The sequence below is a fragment of the Dasypus novemcinctus genome, chromosome 12 (assembly GCF_030445035.2).
Source record: "Dasypus novemcinctus isolate mDasNov1 chromosome 12, mDasNov1.1.hap2, whole genome shotgun sequence".
Taxonomy (NCBI): Eukaryota; Metazoa; Chordata; class Mammalia; order Cingulata; family Dasypodidae; genus Dasypus; species Dasypus novemcinctus.
The window spans coordinates 30,916,147-30,930,605 of record NC_080684.1 but is presented as its reverse complement, the minus strand read 5'-3'; positions in this window follow the sequence as shown (position 1 = coordinate 30,930,605).

Sequence of the window (14,459 nt, the reverse complement as noted above, 5' to 3'; positions counted from 1 at the left end):
ACTAATACAGTGTAGCAGCAGTTGAGTGAGCATTTCAGCATTTTAAACACTATTATTTATATTAAGAGAGTTAACTAGATATTGACACTACAATCAAATACATGTATCAATTTAAAGGAGATGTCACTAGAAAAGTTTGAACAAGTTCTATAGCTTTTAGATAGGGGAATTATTTAAGTACTATTAACTGTGATTTTCAAGAAAAACATAATTCCTAAAAATCAACAAATTACTTAGAGGTTATTGAAAGGATTTTGTGAATGACTTTCATGAATTTAAAGCAGTTTTACAAGGCACATAACATACTTAGAGAATGTAAAACTATACACACATTTATATAACAATTTTTTATTTACTTTAATTTTACTAACTAGTTATCTTTAGTAATTATCTTTTTTTTTCAGTGTCATCCCTGCCTTCAGCAATTAGACTGTACAGCACATACTTCCTCCTTGAATCAAAATGAAAATAAGGAGAGCAGTTCCAAATAAGGGATAGAATGGACTATACCTGAATTTAATTTCTACAGATGATACAGCAATGACAGCAGTTACTTGATATCAGGAAAAGAAAATAAAAAAGATGGGCCTATCCACCTAAGACGAGGTCTGTTAACTTCTGTCTCACCCTGGGGATTCTTTTCTCAGAGTCAGCTGGATGATATTTGAAACAGTGACTATTCTTTGGGTTCCTCTCAAAGGTATCCTGGTGTGTGGTTGTGTGTACATGTGCATGTGTGGGTGTGTGTGAGAGAGAGCCCTTCTTAAATATATACATACACACACATGTATGGATTTTGCATGCCAAGTATGTATTGGAATTCAATAAATATAATTTAATGAATGAACATCCAAAAAAGGCATATTTAAAAAATGGATTAACTTTAATTTGTTTTCATTACAATTTTCTTGTAGGTAGAGTAATTCTCAAGAATAATTTATTAATCTAGTAGTAGTAGATATAAAGAAGAGGAACCAAAAATTAAGCCAGAGACACCATGAAATATGTTGTGTAACTGTGCAATTCATTCAGTCTCTGGAACAAATAAGGGTAAATCATAAAGTTATCCTTATAATTCTATGTATTTTGTAATACTTGCTTCTATACATTCAAAGATTTCTTTGTAACAAAAGTAACGCAAAGTGTTAATAATAAGGAAAGCCATGAGTGTATCAAGAGTGTATCTAGGAACTGTTCTGCTTGATTTTTCTATAAACCTACAACTTCTCTAATAAAAAATTAAAAAAAAGATTTAAGTAAATGTGTGATTTTTTTTCCCTTCTCATTACATTTTTTTTTAAAAATTTCTTCCCTCCCGCCCACCCCGGTTGTCTGTTCTCTCTGTCTATTTTCTGTGTCATCTTTGTCTGCTTCTGTTGTTGTCAGTGGCACAGGAATCTGTGTTTCTTTTTGTTGTGTCATCTTGTTGTGTCAGCTCTCCGTGTATGCGGCACCATTCCTGGGCAGGCTGCACTTTCTTCCATGCTAGGCGGCTCTTCTTATGGGGTGCACTCTTTATGCGTGGGACTCCCCTACACCGGGGACACCCCTGCGTGGCATGGCACTCCTTGCACGAGCATCAGGACTGTGCATGGGCCAGCTGCACATGGGTCAAGGAGGCCCAGGGTTTGAACCACGGACCTCCTATGTGGTAGATGGACGCCCTAACCACTGGGCCAAGTCCGCCGCCTTCTCATTACATTTGAATTTGCTACTTCTGCTGATTATATCCCTATTCTTATAACAAATATTACTCAGGATAAACAATGTATCCCAAACAACATTCTCAAAAAGTCAGCTTCAATCTTAAAAACACACATTTTCTAAAAACAGAGTTGGAAATCATTACCTTTATCTAAAATGAAGAGGAAATAGGAGAAATCCACTCCAAAATCAACATCAGGCAAAATATAGTTCAAGTGTATTATTTAGCAGTAAGCACAAAAAATTAAAATATACTTTCTAAGACTGAATATATATAAGATCAGGTGAAAGTTTCCTTTCCACAATTTATCATTAAATTATTGCCAATGTCCAACACTTTCAGGTATATCACAATTAAGAAGAATTAAATAAAATTTTTTTTTTCTGTGAGATCTTTCTCAGAGCTTCTTTGACATCTTTGTTTCTTAGAGAGTAAATCAAAAGATTCAGCATGGAAGTGACCAGTGTGTAACACAAGGAAGCCATTTTACACAGCTCAGGAAATCTGTCAGGAGTGAGATACATAAAAAAGATGGAGATGGTTTCATGCCATCTTATGAATGTAGAGATCAGAACATGAAATCCTTTAAAGAGGATGGTCATAACAGTAGAAATGGTCAATAGGTCAAGAAGCACAAAAGGATAAAGTGAATGACATGCTTGTCTGAAGAACATGAAATCCTTTAAAGAGGATGGTCATAACAGTAGAAATGGTCAATAGGTCAAGAAGCACAAAAGGATAAAGTGAATGTCATGCTTGTCTGAAGAACTGAACTATTGCAACCACCACAGAACTGAACTATTGCAACCAGCCACTAATGTAGTACAGAGACATGTTGCAAAAACAGTCTTTTATAGGCAATATCACCCATATTTATTGTTTCCATGAGGCTTCACTATGTTATACAGCCCCATGTTATGTTTGTTTAGTTTTCCTTCAAGTAATATACATGAACTTAGAATTTCCCTTTCAACTACTGTCATACCCAATGGCTCTGCTAGTTACAAACACTATGATGTTCTTTCACCACACAATAGAGTTTTGTGGCAATTATGAGAGCAAACAGTATTTGAATCATTACAAGCCAGTTATAAACACAGTTTTCACATATTTTTTACCTTATTTCATCTCAAATCTTTTAGTTTCCCTTTTCATGCAGCAATTTTTGAAATTAGAATAAATTAGTAGCATTTTATTTGTACATTAAAATTAATAACATTGATGATCATTTAAATACAGATGAAATTAAGTCTAGTATTATTTCAAAATATGTTGTTTTATAAAATTAATATCTTTCCCATAAATTAATATATTTTATTGTCTCAATAACATAACTAATAATATATTATATGTTATATTTACAAAATAATATTTTTATTAGTTGTTTAATTTTAAAATATCATAACTATTTAGCAGCATTTTTGTGATTAAAATCAGAGACATAATACTATTTTGAATAATCTCAGTATTACAAGGATGTCATTTTTTTCCTTAAACCTTTCTATAAGTTAATGGAAATTCAGTTTTTTAATTCACTTTTAAATTAAAAATTATTTCTAGAATTTATCTGGAATTTTCTCAGTGTATAGATGACAAATGATGTGTGGCAAGAACTTCTCTTTATTATAACTCAGTATTAGTAAAAGTTTCATCAGTGTAGCAAGAGAAAGCACTTTTGGTATTTTACACTGGAAGATATTCATTAAGGAGAATTGAGGCCTATCAAATTTGGAAAGATTGGAGGAACTTCTAGCTAGTACTCTTGTCATAACCTTTAGATTTGTATAGGTTTAATCAAAAAGAAAATGTTACCAATGGAAGGTTTGATTTAAAAACATGGCACCATAACTCTGATCTAAGGGTCAGATATATGGAAGCTAAAATATATCACTACCCCTTTATCTACTAAAGTAGCTCTGCAGAAAGTTGGAAACACAGCATTGCTGCAGAAAAACAAACTGAAATCTACATGGTTCCAAGACCATCCTAACTAGAAGAAAAAGCCAAAAGGAATAGAAAATTGATCTCTAACTTACTTTGGTTTTCCAAATTCTGAGTTTGTATGGATCTGTTTGGTAGAATCAAATATGTGTCCAGAACAGTAGTAGAAGGAGACATTTAAATTTCCAATATTTTCAACTTGAAAGAACTTAAGGTAAAGCTTTGGACATATAATCTACAACTTGTACCAGAATTCAACATACTTTTGCTCATACTTAAACAAAAGCATTAGTCATCACACCGTGCTACTGCCTGTTGAATACATTAGAAATATAAAAATTGGCAATTGATTAGGACTTAAAAAAAAATCAGCCCTGAGTGAACTCAAAAATTGGAGTAATTCAGTTCTCTAACCATATTTAACTTAAAATAGAATTTAGTAACAGATAGATACCTAGGAAACATCATGGGAATGAACATTAAAAACAAATGCTTTCTAAAAATCTGTGGATTAAAAAGAATTCAAACAAAATTTCAAATTTTTGAAACTGAATGATAATAAAGTTATTATATTTAAACTTTTAAGATGTGGCAAAAGTAATACTTAGAGGGATATATAAAGTCATATGGAAATATAATAAAGGAGAAAGAGAAAAAAATCAATGGGTTAATTTTATATTTTAGTAAATAAAATAAAAATAGTAAGTCAGGTTTTAACACATGATCATACTTGTAGGCTAGATATTCTGCTGGTCTGAATTGACCCTTTTATTCAAGGTCTTTTTCTAGTTGCATCACCACTTAGTGATTGGTAGTAATCCCTCAGCACCAGGGAGGCTCATACCAGGAGTCATGTCCCATGCTGGGGGGAAGGTAATGGATTTACATGCTGAGTTTGGCTTAGAGAGTGGCCACATTTGAACAACATGAAGGCTCTTAGGAGGTAACTCTTAGATACCCTGCAGCTCTAGGCCTAGTTCATATTTCAGGCACACAGGCTCCTAAATATTGTCATCAGTATCAAGGACTCATCATTGGATCATTCTTCCTTGTTGGTCTTTGCTGTTGCACATGGCGGATTATTGCTGTTCTATTGGGGAATGTGACAGAGCTCACCTGAGTAGGAATTCAGCAATCCCTCAGCTGTCATTTGTAACTGTAACTGCTATGAAAATACACAACATATATCAGAACTTTTTTATGTCCCCTATATACATGCCCTGGAGAACTCCCTTCCAACCATGTGTTGCCTATCAATAACACCCCACACCGGCGTTCCTCCCCTGCCATCATTGAATCTCTCTGTGGTCCAAAATTTCTTCAACAATAAAGCCTAATATATTGCCAAATTAAATTAATAGGAAAAAGAAATATAGTGATGGATTTAAAGATCAGAAATATACATACTAATTTAGAAATACTAAAATAAAGTAAAAATATATTGGTATATTAAAAAAATGAAAAATATTATAAAGCTTTGTGTTTAACATTTTGCCTTTCATCACTGGAATAGGTGTTGCCATGTATATACCATGGCAAGGCACTTTCTTTCATTTCTTCCTGTGTCTACATCCTTTCTTTTTTTTCTAATTGTTAATTTTGTCTTTAAAAAGTTTTAGATCACAGTAATTCACATATACAATATAGGGGGCTCCCATATGTCCAACATCAAACCCTTTTCCCCCTTCCCCAGCAATGATCTTTTCACATGTTCATGCTATATTTGCTGCAGCTGATGTACAGATTCTGAAATGTAGTTTCAGACATGTTCCATTTTGGTTTACATTATCATTTATATTTTAGACTGTACAAATTTCTAAATTTTTAGTTTCCTTATGTATGTTTTACATTACATTTTACATTTTAATCTATAGATTTTTATACATTTTTGGTGTATGTTAAGATGTCCTATATCCATCAGTACATGATCTTGTGGAGCACTTCTATTGCCCCCCAGTTATCCTGCTTCCATCTATTCTATACCTCTCTCACCCTCCCCTCAGGGCCCACAGTGACAATCTTCACTACTCGAGGGGCTAGATTTACACATACTTGAAACAATGCTGAGGGCTTGACATACTAGACTGCCCTAACCCATTGGGAGTCACCAATTCTCTTGAGGGAAACAATTCCCTCTGAGAACATTAGGCATCCCCAGGATGTTGGTACACCTTCACACTCATTGTATGGTCTCCACCCAATGATTTAACACTTTGGGGAATAGGCATAGACAAATGAGTTTATATGGCTAAGAGTCTTCAGAAAGGAGTCAGGAGGTCATCAGAGGGGTCGCACTTATGCACGCCTCAGCAGGACCTCAGAAACAACCAAAGTAGATACAACCCTAGGTATTGGTTCTCCTGAAGACTACAAAGACCCACAGGGTATATGGTCATGGCAAATGGATTTGGAGTTCTGTGCTGTGTCAATGGGCCTTACTTTGAAATTTGTGCTCCTGAGAATGATGGAGCTGGAATCAGGTGTGATCTTTCTACACATGCCTCTTCTGTCACTTTTACTGAACCTGTGGTTGGTGCTAGGGTTGGTGTATGCTCAGGGGACTTGAGCCTCTGGACTGCCCATGTGCCAGCTAGGTCCTGAGCCTCAGCAGAGTAGCAACTCCTACTCTCCGGTTCGTTGGACTTACCCAGGCCAGCTAACAGGGAGGTGAAGATGGTCAACCACCATACCAGGGAACCAAGAGTGCCTACAACTGCAAGCAGAGGAATTGATTGCATTCATTACCCATGTAGAATCCAAGCCCCCACTTGATACAGAGGTGGAGTGGACATCACCATCCCAGGGTCCAGAGAATGGAGGAATAAACTATGGATTAGAGTGTACTTACTGATAGTCTACTGTAAAACTATTGTGACTAGGAATAGAAGAAATTGTAGCTTTGATGTGGAGAAAGTGGCCACAGTAGTTGCTCAGGGCAGGGAGAAGGAAGAAGAGATGTGATGTGGGGGCATTTTTGGGACTCAGAGTTGTCCTACGTGATATTGTAAGGCCAGGTGCTGGGCATTATATATCCTGCCATAACCCACTGAATGTACTGGGGGAGAGTGTGAACTACAGGGTAAACTATTATCCATGTGGTGCAGCAGTGCTCCAAAATGTTCACTGAGTGCAATGAGTGTGCCATGATGATGGAGGAGGTTGCTGGTGTGGGAGGAGTGGGGTGGGGGGTTAGGGGGTATATGGGAACCTCATGTTTTTTTAATGCAACATTTTTTGTGATGATGTATCTTCAAAAAAATACAATTTAGAAAAATGATGGGGCTGAGGGGGTGGGGGGATGGGTACTGGCTTACATGAGAACCTCTCTTTTAATGTAACACTCTTTAATATAACATGTGATCTATTAACTTTAATAAAAAATGTGTCAAAAATAAAATAAACAAAAAATAGTAAGTCAAATAAAAAAATAATAATGGAAATATATATAGAACTGAGAAATAATCAGAAAGTAGGTTTGATGACTGCACTCCTACTATTGACAACAGTGGCTTTGGAGCATCCAATGAACTGTGTCAGACCAGAGCCAGTATACACTAATGCCTAAATATCTGATTATTTCTGAGGTGAGGAGCCCCTGCTTCTCTAGACAGGGGGCTTGGGGTGGGGAGGTGCAGGCGTGAAAGGACGCACAGTGACTCGAAGGACAACTGCGGAGACGAGGCGGATGGCGCAGGTCTACTTTATTGAGGAAGTACAAGCAGTTTTATAGAGTATGAAGAGAGGGGATTGGTGGAGGGTGATTGGGTTCTGATAGGCTAGATTAGCTGTTGTTACCTTATAAGGGCATAGAAGCAGAACTCGTCTACTAGGCTGGTCAGTAGTTACTAGGGAGAGCTTAAATTTGAGAGGGCTGAGCTGGATAGCTTGCTGATAGGTGGAAGAGAGCAGGTGTGTCTTTACGAGGTAGGAGGCCCTGAGATTGGCCCAGACGGAGGTGGTGTGAGGGGGCTTGCGTGAGTTTCCCCTGCGGGGAGGTGTAGGTGTATACCTCATCCCGAGGGGCCAACCAAGGGAGGCATATTTCGTGCCTCAGACCTCGGAGGCGGCCAGTTCTGAGAGCCAAACTTTTGCATGCTTGCCCTCATATTTCCTCTTCTCCTTTGTAACCACTCTTATAAATAGTTGTAAGTGTGAGGTAAATTAAGAGTATAGAATTTTGACAGTTTAACAGAGTCCTTCCTCAAGGGGACCTGGTTTTCCTTTCACTCAAAGGTTTTTTCAGTGTCTGATAATTGATTCGAATCTAGGAAATGATTGATTGATCAGGACTTATTTTTGTAATTAAAAAAAATTTCTGTTCACAAGACCTAGATTTTCTCTTTATTCATATCAGGTAAGACTTTAGTAGTCTGGCATCTATTTCAGTTCTAAGAAAACCATGATCTATAGGCAACAATAAAGAGCTCCGTGAGTCAGACCATTCTGACTGCTGCTCTGACTCAACTATTCATTCTGTAACAATGTCTATCCTGTCTTTGTAGATTAACTATCCATTTGGCCACAGCCAGGATTTCCCTGTGTTTAAGAATCTGATTCTTTTCTTGGTGTACCCATATCAATAGATTAGGCTTTAACTCTACTATATATTCTTTCCACCTTGATCCCATACTCTTAAGATCTCTCACCCCAAACATTCTCCAGGTCATGGTAAAATTGGCAAAATATGCAATTCTGTGTTGTTAAATGCACTTCATTACAGTTCATATCTGATGATTTCGTATCTGATGATTTGGTACTTGCTGAGACATAAACCTACAGGTCTCGCTATAGTTCTGGAAGTGGGGGGGGGAGCAGAGGGGGTAGGAATATATTTTGAGCAAGATATGGAGTACCTTGGAGAGCAACTACCTCAAAAAAAGATCACTTTATCTTGTTCAGGCAAAGGTTATCTAAACTCCATAGACAGGCAATTCAGGGCTGCTTCTACTAGCAAAGAAGGCTAGGTTCAAGATCCCTAGCTTCATGGAAAACTATATTTTTTAAATTTTCGAAACCCTTTTATTCCCAATCTTGCCTTAACTAACTCAGAACTCATTTCCATTTTCTATGCCTTTGCAGTGATCTTCAGATCTGTCCCATATGTCCACCATCCAGTGGCCAGATCTAGAAATTTATCTGTCCTTTTTTCAGTTCACATAATCTTTGAGATTATAATTTTGAGATTATAATTTTCTATCAAGCCCATATATGCACAGCTCATGGGTGAACCCAGGATACATTAACAAATTTATTAGTTCACCTTCCCAAGTTTCTCCTTCTTCACTATGTCTCCAGTTTTTTCCGTTTCCTTGGGGCACACTTCTTTAGTCCTCTGGACATTAAACAGAGTCTGGGGTTATTGCTCTGTGTAATACATTAGCTGTTCCTGTGTCTAGGGCCAAAGAGTGAACGGATAGAGTGTACTTCTCTTTGTTTTTTCCTATTGCTATGTCTTCAAGTTCACATTATTTTCTTCTGTAAAGTTTAATATCATTTTAGGATTTTCAGTTCAGATATTGTGTTTTCTTGATGGTATTTCCACTTGTTTCTTTTCCATCTTCCCCATTTCTTTTATCATTATATTTGTGCTTGCCTTTCATTCATGTGAATATTTATAAAAGCTTTTATAGTCCATGTCTGCTAAATTATTCATCTCTTTCACTTCTACATACATTTCTGTGTACTGATTCTTCTGGTTATGGGTCACATTTCTGTGCTTCCCCAAGGCCTAGTAATTTGTGGTTGCATGCCAAGCTACTATAGAAATGTTTTGCATTCCATGTTTGTATTTTGTTTGACCTCTTTAAAGAATATTAAATTTGTATAGGTAGACAGTTAAATGAACAACTTGCTAAACAACTTTATTTTACTAAAGACTGACTGTAAGGTGTATTAGGGCTGTTTTAGAATAGCATTTACTCTAGGGCTAGTTTAACTCAATTACTAAGGTGTGGGCCTTCTGGAGTACTGACTGAATGCATCATGAATCCACTGCAGTCCCTCCACCTTGGAAGTAAAATAATTTATTTTTTCCAAGCATTGTTTGAGCTCTGAGAATTATTTGACTTATTGTGCCCAAGAAGGTTTTTCTTTCTCCCAGTTTTGTTCTTTGCCCAGCATAATGATCTTTGATCCATTAATATACAGTTTGTTTTCAGTCACAAATTCAAGGTGAACTGTTAACTGATTTCTGGAATTTATTCTTTATATTGTTCCTTTCTCTCCAGTAGGCTGCCTCACACATTATAGCTTCCTTAGCCTCTCTCAAATCCAGAGCCTACTTGGCAACTCAGTGAATTTATCAAGCTCTCTTTGCATCCCTCTCTCCTTGCTTTAGTGTTGTAGAAATCACTTGATTCATTTCCTTTTTCTCAAGGATTAAATTCATCCACTGATTAATATCCAATAAGATTCTCCAGCTTTTAGGGCTTTTTGATGGAGGGCAAATATTGTAGCACTTATCCATTCTTGAGTGGATATGGAAGTTCTTAAATTCATTACTTTTTAAATATTAAATGATCCTTACATTTGCAATACTAACATGCACTTCAGTAAGATTTTTATTATCCTTTGTATATTGATATATTTTATTTGTTAATGTTCTCTTTAGGCCTTTTGAAATTAGGCATATGAGAGATTTGTCTATAATCTTTTCTTTTAATATCACTACCACACATAAGAGGGACTCATAAATAGAGTTAGAAATTTTTCTTTTTTTAACTCTTCCTGAAAGAGTTTGTATAAGATTGGTCTCATCTCTCCCTTAAAAGTTTATAAGTAAACATGGATGAAGCCAACTGGGCATGAAGCATTCTTGTGGGAGAGTTATTAATAAAAATTCAATTTCTGTAATAGATATCTTTAATTCATATATTATTTTTATATCATTTTTCCTTTGTAATGTATTTTTATTCCACAACAAAATTGCCAATATTTTGGTAAAAGTTTTGTTTATTATCCTCTTTTTTTAAATGTAGGGTATCTGTAGTGTACACAAAAATGTGTACATTTTTCATTCCTGATACTTGTTATTTGTAGTTGTGAAGTTGCGGCGGCTTGCTCGGTCGGTAGAGGTGGGGTCTGGCTGCGGACGAGGGGTCGGTCCAGCTCTGGACGAGGGGTCAGTCCCGCTTGGGACGAGGGGTCGGTCCCACTTGGGACGAGGGGTCGGTCCGGCAGCAGACGAGGGATCGGTCTCACAAGGGGTTGCGCGGTTCGGCTGACGGGGTCGCCCGGCGAAGCCGGTGACAAAGGGGTCACCCGGAGAAGCAGGCGACGAAGGGGTCACCCGGAGAAGCAGGCGACGAACTGGGGACAAGGGAGGCCAGGCCCTTGTCGGGGGCTCTCAGGACTGGAGGGCGCACGGCAGAAGAACTACCGCGGAGACAAGGTAAACACGCAAGTCCACTTTATTGAGGGAGAGGCAACAGTTTTATAGGGGCTGGGGAAGGCTGATTGGTCGAAGCCACGCCCTGTTCTGATTGGTTGCCGGTGAAAGGTCAGTGGGCGGTACTGGACGGGGGAGGGGTGGTGATTAGGGATTGGCTGTCGCTGTTGCTGGGGGAAGGGGCAGGGTTTAGGGATTGGTGGCTGCTGTTGCTGGGGTGGAGGGCAGACTTGAGTTTCCCGCCCACGCCTGGCTGTTGCTGCTGTTGGGGGGAGGGAAAAGGGCAGACTGGATTTTTCCGCCCATACCTGGCTGTTGCTGCTGTCGGGGGAGGGGAAAAGGGTAGACTGGATTTCTCTGCCCACGCCTGGCTGTTGCCGCTGTCGGGGGAGGGGAAAAGGGCAGACTGGAATTTTCTGCCCTGCGCCTGTGCAGGGAGAAGGAAGAAGAAGGGTGCCGCCCCACAAGGCATCGGGTGGCGCCATCTGGGAGGAGGGGTGGCCGCGGAAGCATGGCTGCCGAGAAGGGGAGACCCGAGGGCACTCTGCGCCCATGCCGAGCTTCCTTCAGGGGTGGCGGTGGGCCCGACCAACCACCCTATTATGGGGGCAGCAGAATTAGGCCTACCGCGGCCGCTCCCCTCGCCAGGCCAGCAAACCACACTTCAGCCCGAGGGGCAACCGCATGAAGTGCTCCCTTTGTTAAGTTTGCTAGAGTTTATATATTTTAATCTTTAAAAAAAATCACTGTTAAGCCTTGTGGATATTCTCTCTTATACATATTTTATCTATTTTACTAACTTTTAGTTCTGGAATGCATGATTGAACTAAATATGCTTAGCAACTGTCAGAATGTCCATGTTTGTTTTGAGACCTGTAGAGTAAAGGCAATTATAGTTCTAAAGGCCAAGTGGAATACACTAGAGATTTACTACCCACAAAAATTGCTTTTTTTATACATTCTGGATGGATTGCAGAGATTAGTGGAAACATCAAAGTCTTGAAATATATAGAGGGGATGCTTCCTACCACATTCCTATTCAACTTGACTACTTGACCTATGCAGAAGACAAATGTACCTTGTGTAATGATGATGGATTATAATAAATTTATTTTTTATATGAATTGCAGCTGCTATTCCATATGTGCTTTCATCAGTGGAGCAGATAACACATCCCTGGAACCTGGTGTGCAGCTGTTAATAAGAAAATGCATTTTTGCTCAATACTTGTAAATACCAAAAGATCACTTTGCTTTAAGCTGGCAATGCCAGCAATACATCTACAAGGTATTACCTCATAGGCATATCAATTCTTTAGCCTGTATTATAATTTAACCAAAGAAACTTGTAGTCTATTTACAGCCAAAGAACATTGTACTTTTTCCTTATATAGCTGATATGATGGTTGTACCTTGGGGAAAGGATGCGGCAACTGCTTTAAATATATTGGTAAGATAGTTGACTAAGGTCAGAGGCAATGAGAACCTAGATGTCTTTAAGTCTGTTCTAATGGGCTCCAAATCAGACTTGTGGGTTCAAGCTTGTTCTTGCTCTCCCCTACTTTATATTTGTCTTAAATTCCTGACTACCTGCCCTGTGGACTTCAAGCTCTAACATCAGCCATGCAGACCAAGCCCTTACAGAGACTAATGGAGTTTTTTGTTTTTGTTTTTTTTCTTAGGAGGTACTGGGAAATGAACCCAGGACCTCAAACATGGGAAGCAGGAGCTCAGCCACTGAGCTACACCGTATCCCCTAGTAGTGTTTTAATGGTTCATCTTCTATGAGTAAACCCTAACTGATACATAGGTATTGAACATACTCTGTTAATGTATCAAGTATTTAATATTTTTATGTTAGTGTAACTGGCATATTTAATATCAATATCTCTTTCTAATTGTTCCTTGTTAGTACACAAATACAACTTATTTTTGCATCCTATGACCTGGCTAAACTTCTGTATTAGTTCTATTAGAAATTTGTAAATTTCTTAAGATTTTCTACATAGGTAATTTTTTGTTTATAAATTAAGATAGTTTTAACTCTATTTCCAATCTGTATCTTTTCACAACTCTTCTTTGTTTTACTGAACTGTCTAAGCCCTCCAATATAATGTTGAATAGAAGCCAACAATGTGTTTTGCATTCTTCTTGTTGTTCCTGACCTTAAGAGTGAAGCACTGGACCTTTAACCTGTGGTGTGATACTATCTCTATGCTTTTCACAGTTTTTAATCCATTTAAGACATCTCCCATCTATGAAGTGACTGATATATGTGACTACTTCAATATTCAGTTTGTTTTTGAAGGGAGACACATCATGGGATGCTTAAACTCTGAGAGAGACTCTTCTATTTATTTATTTTTGCCAAAATAGGATAAGATGTCTAGGTCATTGAGGTCCACTTGTGAATCAGACATAGGGCTTTCCTGAGGGAGACAGCCACACAAGTGGAACCCTGATTTCTATGTACAAACTCTGCAAAATCTCTATCAGACTCATGAACTGTACGTGTGTGAGGTGGCCTAAAAGCAGAAAGCAGAGCCTGAGGTGCTTTCTGATATCTCAGCTGCTATTCATTACAGTGAAGACTGAATTTGCAATTTGCATCTCACCAAATTGTCTGCTAAAAGAAAATATCAACACTCTTGAGGGCAACATGTAGAACACAGTCTCTACAACATTACATTAAAGGCTTCTCTACACTTTTCCTCCCTGGCTGCCTGAAGAACTCCAGCCATCATGAATGGCACTGTAACTATCTGGACAAGGAAGTTCATGACCAACAGACTACTTCAGCGGAAACAAATGGTCATCGGTGTCCTTCATCCTGGGAAGGGAAGAGTACTTAAGACACAAATTTGGGAAAAACTAGCCAAAATGTACAAGACCATACCTGATGTCATCTTAGAACATATTTTGGTGGTGGCATGATTTATGATTCCTTGGATTATGCGAAGAAAAATGACCCCAAAAACAGCCTTGCAAGACATGGCCTGTATGGGAAGAAAAACACCTCAAGAAAGCAAAAGAACACAAAAACAAAATGAAGAAAGTCAGGGGGACTGCAAAGGCCAATGTTGGTGCTGGCAAAAAGTGAGTCAGAGATTGGGTAACAGAAGGAGTAAAGATTCTTTATTGACTCGATTGGTGATTATGCAGATTTTTCACCAGAGAATTAATAAAACTATAAAAACTTTGATATGTTTGGTTGTTTGGAATATATTTGAAGTTTACTGGAAATGTTATATATAGGAAATTTCAACAGAGGACTATAAAAGGACAAACTGGAAAGTTTAAAAAATTTGAATTACAATATCTCTGGATAGGCTTAACAAGAGGAAGAGGAAATCACTGTCTTCGAAGACAAATCGACTAAAATTATTCAATTGGAAGAAGAGAGAGAAAAATAAAGGTAGTGAAAAAA